The sequence below is a fragment of the Limulus polyphemus genome, unplaced genomic scaffold, assembly GCF_000517525.1.
Source record: "Limulus polyphemus unplaced genomic scaffold, Limulus_polyphemus-2.1.2 Scaffold2112, whole genome shotgun sequence".
Lineage (NCBI taxonomy): Eukaryota > Metazoa > Arthropoda > Merostomata > Xiphosura > Limulidae > Limulus > Limulus polyphemus.
In genome coordinates this window covers 178,987-191,437 of record NW_013667722.1, presented here as the reverse complement: position 1 = coordinate 191,437, position 12,451 = coordinate 178,987, and the positions used below count along the sequence as shown (strand labels likewise).

The following is a 12,451-nucleotide window of genomic DNA, read 5'->3' as shown; positions in this document are numbered from 1 at the left end:
GAATATTTTTACGAAATATTCGTAATCTCCGTTATTAAAACCAAAACAACTTTTGTGAAGTTTAAATTCTCAGGCCTGTGTTATATATTTCCCAGTTCATTAACAGTTAATCCCAATACAAAATAACTTTATCTTTGACATCACTTCAAACACAATGATTAAACTAAAAAAAAGGAATGCTTGTAAGAATAAAAAATTAATTGCTCGTAAAAATAAAAAAAGGAATGCTCGTAGAAATATAAAAAAGGAATGCTCGTAAAAATAAAAAAAGGAATGCTCGTAAGAATAAAAAAGAATGCTCGTAAGAATAAACAAAGGAATGCTCGTAAAAATATAAAAAGGAATGCTCGTAAGAATAAAAAAGGAATGCTCATAAAAATATAAAAAAGGAATGCTCGACATCACTGCATCACTTGCATCAATATGACGACAATTAGTAACACTTGTTTGTTTGTTATTTATTTTAAGATGAATGTACTTGAATTGGCATCTTTTAAAAACTTAAATTATTACTCTGTCTTTCTTTAAGGGAGACAGAAACTTTAATGTAGAACCTTTGTAAGTGATATTACTTATTGATAAAAGTAATTTGGTACACTAAAATGTAATTATTTTGATTTATTACTTATCAAACTGGATTTTTTTTCCTATATCATTGTTCTGAATAGAGTCAATATCTCTCTTCTAGTCATAGTCTAGAAGATAAAACTGGAACGAGATGTTTACTCTACACTTCCCGGATGTATGTTATCCACTTAATATCATGACATACTTTAATGCTAACACTGGAAATTAAAAAAGGTTTTTCAGACTGTAGAGCACGAGCAAAAAACAATCAAAATGATTTATGTTTATTTGTGGAGGAATGAATTTCGAATTAAACTAGAAGTGTGAGCATATATTTTTATCTGGTAAAAGTTTGTTTAAAAACGGTCGCGCGGCTATTCAACGATATGTAGCGACATCTGTTGGGCTGAAACGATATTTGATTATTTGCATGATATGTTTACCATTTATACAAAATCTGTATATATTTATATCAAAAGCGAATATTCACAGACCAGTCAAGTAAGCTGGAGAAATCTTGTAGAGATAGTCCGAGCCGTCTAGGCGCTAGCCTCGGTGACGTGATCAGGTAGGTAGGTAGTAGACGAAAAAGTTGCTGTATTAGAAATTTTTGAATTGTTATACAGGAAACGTTAGTGACTTTTCTGGCTATTATTAGTATCTATGTGCATAATATATCGTAACCAATACTTTAAATGATCGGTTTTTCGATTAGGAATTCGATAGGATGGTTTTTCAGCGCGTGAATTATTTGTAATCCTTGTCGATTCATACTATTAAGTACAACTCTACTTAATAATACAGTATTGCTATGTCCTTGTCCTGAACAACTGCTGCTACTCTACAAGACGCGCTTTCAACAAAAGTTGTAACAGATGTCTTCTGTAGTTTGGTTCGTTTAATAAGCTTTATCAGATGTAAAATTGAGGGTTTTGGTCCAATCACTCGAATTACCTGCTCCAACTCGTCCTCTGACAACTTGTATGGGTAATATTCACTAACACATATTGATATTATTGCTTTTGAAATCAGGCGTGGATCGTACCTGCTTTATGGCGGGAACCATTTTTCTTCCGGAATATCTTATTAGCATGCTCACTAGATGACGCCCCTGATGACTATATTATCATTTAAAATTTTGATATCACTGGATCTACCTAGTGTACAGAAGTCAATCCGTATCATACGAACTCCACTGTAATGTTTCATAATTATCACAACTTAATTGCGTACATAACTATGAACTTTGGTAACGGAGCTCACGTCACTCCTTAAAACTCGCGACTATAATGTGGTTAGTATCTGCGACCCCAACCTCATCCCAGTGGCTCAGTGATACGTCTAAATAGTTATAACGCTAAAATCTGGGTTTCAATACCCCTCGTTGGCACAGCATGGACAGCCCATTGTATATCTTTGCCCTGGACAACAAACAATGACCCAAACTAACGTATCGACATTCTTGCACGCGCATAATAGGTAATGTTCGTGCACGTGAAATCACACTGAGGGAAGCAAAATCATTGTGACATTGTTGAAAAGTTGTTTGTTTGTTTTTACACTCATCTGTAGTGTTAACAAGTGAGGGAACATCTGTGAGTTTCTGACAGCACTTTCGATCACAGCGAACGTTTATAGCTGTTGTACTTTCAAGTTTCCGACACTATTTAAAGGAATAATATGCACTAGATTGTAACACTTAAAATATCAGAATTTCTATAGCACAAAGATACATAATGCTCTTTCCACCATGTGTATCGAAACCCGAATTTTAGCATCACAAGCCTGTAACTTTACAGCTTAGCCACTGGGGGCACTAGGGAGCAAATAATAGGTGACCTTCAACGCTTGTAAGAGTATATGAGATGAAAACCTACATATATACTGACCTGAAATAGAGCCAAAATACTCCTCACTTTATATGGCATTTCAATATAATATCAATGGTAATATTACTCCGCACTTTATATGGCATTTCAATGTAATATCAATGGTAATATTACTCCGCACTTTGTGTGAGTGTTGTTAATCCACTTCAACACATACACAAAGATAAATGATATTTATGTATTATTGTTATATATTTAATAACTGGCGTATAGCACGTCACAAATGACGGGCAACTGCTGCTACTACACCCACCCAATAGTATACCTTAGCCTCATATTTCATAGTTAACTAAAATAAATAAATTTTGCGAAATCACGCTTGACCAACAAAGAGGCAGAAAGATGCAGTCGATTGTATATTGCAGCATAATGAAAGACATTCTGGAATGTGAAACTGTTTGAGAGGTAATAAATATTACTAAGTTAATAAAGTGGTATTACACAAAGATTTTAATTGAGAACAATTAACTTTAATACGTAAAACAAAAACAAAACCGATTGAGAGTTCATAGACTGATTAATTGAGAACAATTAATTTTTATAGGTAAAACAAAACAAGACCGATCGAGAGTTTATAGGCTGACAATATATAAACTCATTTTAATCATCTAACCTATATAAAACTTGTATTCTATGAATACGCCACGAACTGATCTCATGAATGATATTAATTTTGATTGGTTCACAAAGGAATTTACCGACGTTTGACTGCTTGTAGTTTCCATATTTCTCAACAGAGGGCGTACTCGTTAGGTTTGGTGATGGGAATGCTATAACTTTTTGCCCCTAGAAAATTATTTTTTTTATTATATTATTAACAATCTGTAGTTTATCATGAGCATTGTGATTCGAATAGATATAAAACTGCTTTTATCACTAAAAATCATAATTAAACCTCTGTGTCACATTAAAAAGCATTTGAAATAAATTTGATTTTCTCAGATTTACGTTTATTTGTTTTTGGATGTTCGTGTAAATCTACTCAAGTGCTATCTGCACTAATCGTTCTTAATTCTGAAGTGATATACTACAACGAAAGTATGTAGTCAACACCGCCCACCGCTAACTATTGGAATAATGTTTTCCCAACGAAAAGTGGGATGATTGTCACTTATAACGCCCCCATGGCTGAAAGAGCGAGCATGTTCAGCGACAGAATTCGAACTCGCGGCCCACGGATTACGAATCAAGCGTCTTAATCACCTGGCCATGCAAGGCTTAGATTTAAGGGCCGTCGACGGCTCAGTGGATAAATTTTGGGTCGAAAAAGAATGTTGCATATCCGGCGCAAAAGCGATATTATCAGATGTAGTTCTGATACATTCCGTTCCACTGCGAATTTATATTGTCTAATGTTGTCACGGGATTTGCTGGTTTATATATTCAAAGTTGTTGTTTTGTTTTTAAGAAAAAGTACTCAACACTCTGTAAAATTGGTGACTCTTAATGCAGAGTTATAATTTTTATTTATATGACGTAGCCTAATAAAATTCATATCTAAGTCTTATATAAGTATACATAGCATTTTGAGTCTTTATATAAAAGAATTACTATATTGTTACGATACCGAAATAGTTCCATTAACAGTCTTCTGATTCAATATATATACACCTACGTATCTCCTTCCGGTGGTTCAGCGGTAAGTCTGAGGGCTTATAAGGCAAAACATTGGATTTCCATACTTGCGGTGACCACAGCACAGATAGCCCATTGTTTAGATTTTTTCCTAAAACAAAACAAATACATCTGGTGTTAATACCCGACACCATTGGATGACATCCTGAGTGCGACAATTTTAAAGTGTTGATTTTATCAATAACAAAAAAAAATCAGAATTTTTGTACGAAAGAGGTGACGGTTTGGTTGTTGTTAATGGAAAAGCTACACAATTGGCTATCTGTGTGCCCATCATAGGTATCGAAACCCAAATCTTAGCGTCGTAATCCCACATACTTGCCACTTAGCCATTGGAGGTTATTGAGGGTGTGAAAGCTAAAAAGGTAACCTACAATATTTATAAGAGTATATGACAGGAATACATATCAGTCTCCAGGAAATAAATAGAAATGAAAAATACACCTCAGATAAACAATAGTCTTCCCTTGTTGATTACATTAACAGTAATCAACAATAGTCTTCCCTTGTTGATTACATTAACAGTAATCAACAATAGTCTTCCCTTGTTCATTACATTAACAGTAATCAACAATAATCTTCCCTTGTTGATTACATTAACAGTAATCAACAATAATCTTCCCTTGTTGATTACATTAACAGTAATCAATCTGGGTTAACAGAGAAGACGTTCCGGAGGACTAAATAAGTTATATTTTATATCTTAACCTTGCTAATGTATCCACATTCGTGTAACTTTGTTTGGCACATATCATAAAACCTCGGTCCACATTCCGGAACGTTAACTGATTTAACTGATCTAACATCTCTTTGTTTTGGGGTCTTTTCTCTCTCTCTCTCTCTCTTTCCCGTACCTTGTTTGATAACATGGAACTGAATTTTCTCGTGTCTGTTAACAGTTATTCATTTTAGGAATTTTTCTTAATCTCTAACCAGCATCTGTCAAAAGGTGTCAATTATCTTTGTTATGCCATTTCATTGACAAGACCACACAATACGTTTCTTGACAACAATATGTATTTATATAACAATATATATCTGTATATCAATATGTATCTATATAAAACTCCCAAGATATAAAAACCTCGAATCTTGGTCAGTGGTGAATAATACAGAAACTAAAAGCAATTACGTGTAATATTATCTACCCAGTTGTATTTACATTAAGCATTTTCAACACCTCGGGAGCATTTATAATAAAAAGAGGTCAAAGACAAAGTGGGCTAGACAGCTAATCTCCCCACCCCTCCTCTCCTCACACTCCAGGCCAGTAGAAGCCTGCAAAAAAGTTGACCATTGGTTTTCGTTTTTTACTAGTAACGTATATGAATGCAAAACAAATGTCACAAAACATGCTAATTTGATAAAATTTATCTTAATACGATTGAAAATCATTTACACTCTCTACCATATTCCACCCACTCCGATAAATGTTAATTAATAAATTTGTGTACAGTTTGAGTTTGGTCTGCATGCAAATATCTTATCTAATAAGCAATGGTCATTTTGCTCATTAAAGAAGTATTGTTTCAACATGTAACGAATACGATTATACCTTTACTGCATGGAAACAGTTTTAACTGATATTACACTTTGAAAAGTAAATAAATTTTCGCTTTTCTTTTTCCGCGAAAGTGCTAAACTTTGTTGTTTTTGAAAGATAAAGAATCAAATTACTTTATAGAATTAATTTCCAGATTCACGTGCATTATTAATGGATATTTCTTGTTTGTCTCCACACACACAAAAAGAGCTAAATGAAATATAATTATTTTGGTCGTTCATTAGTTTTCATTAATTAAATCAGTCTATATATTAAGGAACAGTACGAGTTTTGAAAACTACATTTGTGAGGTGCATTAGCACTGATTTATGTTGAAAATATTTTTGTTAGTGAAATAACGAAAGATTGGCACAACAACAACAGAATAAAAAGCGTTTTAAGAAGAGAAGATCCAGCATGTTGTGAGAAAAAAAATCCTTGTTATTTTGTCGAAGTTTCACTACATATAAATGAAACGGTAGTAACGTTGCGGTAGTAGTTTGTTTTGAATTTCGCACAAAGCTACACGAGGACTATCTGCGCTAGCCGTCCCTAATTTAGCAGTGTAAGACTAGAGGGGAAGGCAGCTAGTCATCACCACCCACCGCCAACTCTTGGGCTACTCTTTTTACCAACGAATAGTTGGATTGACCGTCACATATAACGCCCCCACGGCTGAAAGGGCGAGCATGTTTGGTGTGATGGGGATTCGAACCCGCGACCCTCAGATTGTGGTTTTTAAGATAATGTGAGGGTTTAACTTTAAGTTTAGTTCTATCATGAAATCTAGATAAACACTTTAACAGAAACGTCTAATTTAGTTTTTAAACTACAAGGTTTTGTTTCAAACAAGATAATAGGTAATGGTTAATTACGTTCTATTTAGTTAATTAGTAATCCTAACACATCAACTTTGCAACTTTCGTTGTATTCCTCTTCTTAAAATAACGCTAAGAATTATTCAGCTTATTTCAATAACAATTTCACCGTTGTAGAAGCAAGAGGTTTCTAAGCTATGGTTTTAATAGAGTGATGAATACTGAAACCAGACAGAAACTGGAATAATTTAAAATGAGAAATTTCAAACTCGGCAACTGTTTAAAGCATGTGGATTCCACGAGTTGTCGTTAATTAAGAATTCCGTATATTTCAGTCCTATGATTACGTTCTGAAATTTTCAATTATAACTCTCCCTAACGTTCAACTGGTACATAAACCAGACATCATAATAGATTCAATATATTTAACAAAGTGACTAGTCCAATACTGAATCCATTAATTTTTATATTAAAACCATAATACACCCTGCAGAAATACCATAGAAAAGCTGCAAATTCCCAAATAACTGCAAATTCCCAAATAACTGCAAATTCCCAAATAACTGCAAATTCCCAAATAACTGCATATTCCCAAATAACTGCATATTCCCAAATAACTGCAAATTCCCAAATAACTGCAAATTCCCAAATAACTGCAAATTCCCCTTAAATATGAATCCTTTAATTAAGACAGAAGTTTAAGGTCGGTTTTCATTTAGAGAGTATTTCACTAGTAAAACTAAGAGTTTTTCAAGTAGAAACATTTAGCTCATAGCTCCATCTCTTGACCGATTTCAGATATAATTACAGCCGCGGCGATTGAGAATTCCCTCTTGTTTTTGTAGTGAAAAAGGGAGCCTCTTGATTAGTTTTGTTTGTTTGTAATTAAGCACAAAGCTACACGATGGGCTATCTGTGCTCTGCCCACCACGGGCATCGAAATCCGGATTTTAGCGTTGCAAGTCCGCAGATATTCCACTGTGCCACTGGGGAGGGGGCGTCTTGATGAGTACTGTGCAGAAAATAGTTGCTGTTATTATGTTGTTGTTTTTTTGTATATATCAGTTTAAAGAACTGCGTTCCGTAGTTTATTTTCTTTTCTTATTTATTTCCTCCAATTATTTTCACATGAACCGGACCAGCTGTAACAAAAATATTATCACATGATCAGTATAGGTCATTGTATAAGATATAAAGTACAGTGACGTCAAAAGTAATGTCTTACTTTTTATATAATACTAACAAACATAACCGAGTTTCGTATGGCACTTGAAACACTTGGATGGCGAGATGGCATGCTTGTAAATCATTCACCTGTATCGTTGGATGGCAGGATGGCATGCTTGTAAATCATTTACCTGTATCGTTGGGTGGCGGGATGGCATGCTTGTAAATCATTCACCTGTATAGTTGAATGGCAGGATGGCATGCTTGTAAATCATTCACCTGTTTCGTTGGATGGCAGGATGGTATGCTTGTAAATCATTTACCTGTATCGTTGGGTGGCGGGATGGCATGCTTGTAAATCATTCCCCTGTTTCGTTGGATGGCGGGATGACATGTTTTAACTCTTTTATTTGACGTCAGTTTTATGTAGTATAAATTAAAATGACTGCTAATCAGTATCCTTTGTCTGGTTACTTATTTCATTTAAATTCGATCTCTGGGGGTCCACCTAAGATTATCTGTCAAACTTTATCGGGATTAGTTCAACCAGCAACAACTTGTGACGTCAAGAACCTCAGAAGGGAAATTCTGCTGTAAGCTAAGAAATCGGTTAACGAGAAATTAATTTAAAATAATTTTAAAAGTTGAAAATTTAGGGTTGCATAATATATATATATACGTACAGGTAGATAGGTTAGCCATTTAAATTTCTACTTTCGAATTCTCTCACCAAACACGCTCGCCCTTTCAGCCATAGAAGCATTATAATGTGCCGATGAATCCCACTATTCGATTAGAGTAGCCCAAGGGTTGACGGTGGGTGGCGTTGATTATCCACCTTCCCTCTAGTCTATCACTTCATAATTAGAGACAATTAGCGCAGATAGCCTTTGAGTAACTTCGCGCGAAATTCGACAAAATGGAGCTTGTTATAATACTTATCAAAATTGCTAAGAAATCCACCAAAATTGTATATGTATGGAACCCTTCTCCAGATTGTCGCGTCACCTAAATTCCTAGGTATAACATATGACTTTAGATTAAACTGGAAAACCCATATTAATCAGATCTCAACCAAAACGTGGAGACGCGCAAACAAAGTCAAGAGCCTGTCAGATAACAACTCAAGAACCTCACCACAGAATACTATTAAAATATATATACAAGCAATACGTACAACCAATAATCAAATATGCCAGTCCAGCACGAAACCTAATAAAAAGACAACTGAAACCAATACAACACTCGATAGTCACTGCAGCGTATAAAGTACCAAGAACCACAAACTCAGATTTCCTAGACAAGTATACAGACAATAAACGACAGGCTCTTACAGCGCTTAAATAACTATTTTCCAAAAAAACCTAAATAACAACGAGTTACTGACGTCACCGTCTCGCCTGACGTCACTGTCTCGCTATATCATACATGATGAAAATATGCCCAAGTTCCTCTCTCTAGTTAATATTTACTTTAAGAGTAACAACAAGCCACCTAGTGCTAGACTTTGAATAAAAATATTAATTAACTAGTTTATAATAAAAGTATTAATTAACTAGTTTATAATAAAAGTATTAATTAACTAGTTTATAATAAAAGTATTAATTAACTAGTTTATAATAAAAGTATTAATTAGAGCATTTATGTCTAATACTCTTACTATAGATTATAAAATGAATGTGTCGCGATATATGGAACTGTTTGTCATGTGTAGGAGTATACACACCAAGCTAATAATAGTATATTCCAACATAAAAGTACCCCAGTGGCACAGTGGTATGTCTGCGGACTTAAAACGCTAGAATCCGGGTTTTGATACACGTGGTGGGCAGAGCACAAATAGCCCATTGTGTAGCTTTGTGCTTGATTACAAACCGACATAAAATGCTATACGTGGTATATGAATGGACATGGCTATGAAAAAGGTGGTCGAAACTAATACCTGTAAAAGGTGCACAACCCTCACATATACTTCGTCTAGCATTTATCAGACACCATGGTGCACTGTGCTGGAGGGAGGAAGAGGTCTTTGAAAGAACCTGATCCTCCCGGATCCGAACGAAAGGATCTAAAGCCCTACCCAGATCCGCAGCTATCAAAAATAAATTATTTGATTATTTATTGGATTTGTCAAATCAAATAAGTATTCAATTACGAAATAATCATCTCCAAGTACCATTTGTTACACCTCGTTTCTTTTCCTACACGCCAGTCAATAATCAAAATGATATGCCAGTCAATAATCAAAATGATATTTAAATTTTGACCGACTCATATACAAAATCTATAAATTAATATTTGATTTTATTCAAATGATAGTCAACATACCAAAACTAGGCATTTCGAAGTGGGTATATGACTTAGACTTTAATTTAATTTGTTGCGGATTAAACATTTTCCATTTTATTTGTCAATGTGATATGGTTTGGTTAGAGATTAGTATTGGTGGTTAGACTGACTTTCTCTTTCCAAGGTATGATTATGTCAATGTGATATGGTTTGGTTAGAGATTAGTATTGGTGGTTAGACTGACTTTCCCTTTCCAAGGTATGATTATGTCAATGTGATATGGTTTTAGATATTAGTATTGGTGGTTAGACTGACTTTCCCTTTCCAAGGTATGATTATGTCAATGTGATATGGTTTGGTTAGAGATTAGTATTGGTGGTTAGTCTGACTTTCCCTTTCCAAGGTATGATTATGTCAATGTGATATGGTTTGGTTAGAGATTAGTATTGGTGGTTAGACTGACTTTCCCTTTCCAAGGTATGATTATGTCAATGTGATATGATAAAGATATGCAGTCGTACAATCACTAGTGTTGACACATGCACGTGAAGTTGGTGATGGTCAGAACTTTCTTCTAATGGATTATAACGTGACCATCTGTTTAGCAATTTATTGGAAGAACAGGATATAGAGCGAATGAACAGGCCCAGTGACTTATCGGAGTTTACTCCATCTGAACATGTATACAATACTCTGAGAAAATACCTGCAGTTCTTATTTCATTTCCCAGAAGTGTTGGTGAACTGGAACACAGCTCTGATTGAAAAATGAACCGTACTAACATACCCTGAGAAGATGCTTGACATCACGTGATTCATTTCCAACCAGAGTGCATGAACTGGAACACAGCTCTGATTGAAAAATGGACCGTATTAACAAATCCTGGGAAGATGATTGGTATCACGTGATTCATTTCCAACCAGAGTTGATGAACTGGAACACAGCTCTGATCGAAATATGAACCGTACTAACATACCCTAGGAAGATGATTGGTATCACATGGTTCATTTTCAAGCAATGTAGATGAACTGTAACACAGCTCTGATCGAAAAATGGATCGTACTAACATACACTCAGAAGATGCTTGGCATCACGTGGTTCATTTTACGTAATGTAGATGAACTGGAAAGCATTTCAGGTCGAAAGGTGAAACATATTGCCCAAGAAATTCATTGAATCACTCATTTTAAGCTTACCTCATAGACACGACATGTGCTAGTGTCCGAGATGGTCATATTTCATGTTAGCAAACATGTTCTCGTCATTTATTGGGCATTTAGTATCAAATAAACCAAATGAACATGGACTTTAATAATAAAAATGGGCATGTGTGTCATTTGTATTATATACTAGCTAGAGTACCCGTCCCCTGGACGGAAGTTATGTAAATTCACGATTAATGAAATGTTATCTTTGCACATTAAAAGTTGCTTTCCTTATATGTAATTGTAAGAAACGCTCATAAAAACTGCATGGACCCAACAAACATTCGTGCCATATTTTGTGAAGATCCATCAACAGGGGGGGCGAAGTAGTGGTAAAAACCGCAAAACTGAAAATTTGTATGTATCTCCCCATTGTACTTAATGAATCTCCATACCAAATTTGGTGAAGATCCATCCACAGGAGGTGAGGTAATGGTAAAAAAAAACGCTCATAAAAACCGCAAAATGCAAAACTGAAAAATTTATATGTCTCTCCCCATAGACCCTTTAAACCTCCATACCAAATTTGGTGAAGATCCATCAACAGGGGGCGAAGTAGTGATAAAAAACGCCTATTAAAAGCGCAAAACGCAAAAAGAAAAACTGAATCTTTGTAGTTTTATTATATATCATACCAATGTTATGAATGTCTATTGTTTGACCAGGATCAAGTGTTCGTGTATTTATTAACAAATAATTTATGTTAAATATAGCATATTCCCTTTCAAACAGTGTAGTTTGATATCAGACAAAATAATGGAAGTATGAGGGTAGAACGAACATTATTTATGTTAATCATAACGTTTTTAACATCATACGTAATGTATAAACCTTATTTGACTGGAATAAATAAGATAACAATGGGAATAGGTCGCGAATTCTCTCGTGGTTACTGTGTCAAATACTGCTTTATGTTAGAAAACGTTTTTTATTTTATTTTAGTTATTAATAAAATAAATCCAAATTTATTTTAGGATTTGGACTACCAAGAACCGATCCCAGCTTAGTCATTTTGAATAAATGTACAGTTCTTTGTTTGAATTTCGCGAAAAGCTACACAAGGGCTATCTGCGCTAGCCGTCTCTAATTTAGTAGTAAAAGACTAGAAGGAAGGTAGCTAGTAATCACCACCAACCGCCAACTCTTGGGCTATTCTTTTACCAACGAATAGTAGAATTGACCGTCACATTATAACGCCTACACGGCCGAAAGAGCGAGCACGTTTGGTTGGACGGGGATTCGAACACGCGACTCTCAGATTGCGAATCGATCGCTCTAACCACCTGGCCATGCCGGGCCTAGTGTTCTTTATAAAAAATAAAATTAAATCATGTTTTT

At 34.9% G+C, this 12,451-nt stretch overlaps 1 protein-coding gene across 1 annotated transcript in view; it reads left to right on the top strand.

Annotated features, from left to right (window-relative positions):
• The window catches only part of LOC106465981 (25 kDa ookinete surface antigen-like), a 34,263-nt gene extending 25,328 nt beyond the window's left edge, over positions 1-8,935 (top strand). The window contains exon 7 of the mRNA XM_022393945.1: positions 8,925-8,935. The gene's annotated coding sequence lies outside the window, so the exon portion shown is untranslated. The remainder of the gene's footprint in view (positions 1-8,924) is intronic.
• The last annotated feature ends 3,516 nt before the right edge of the window (positions 8,936-12,451 follow it).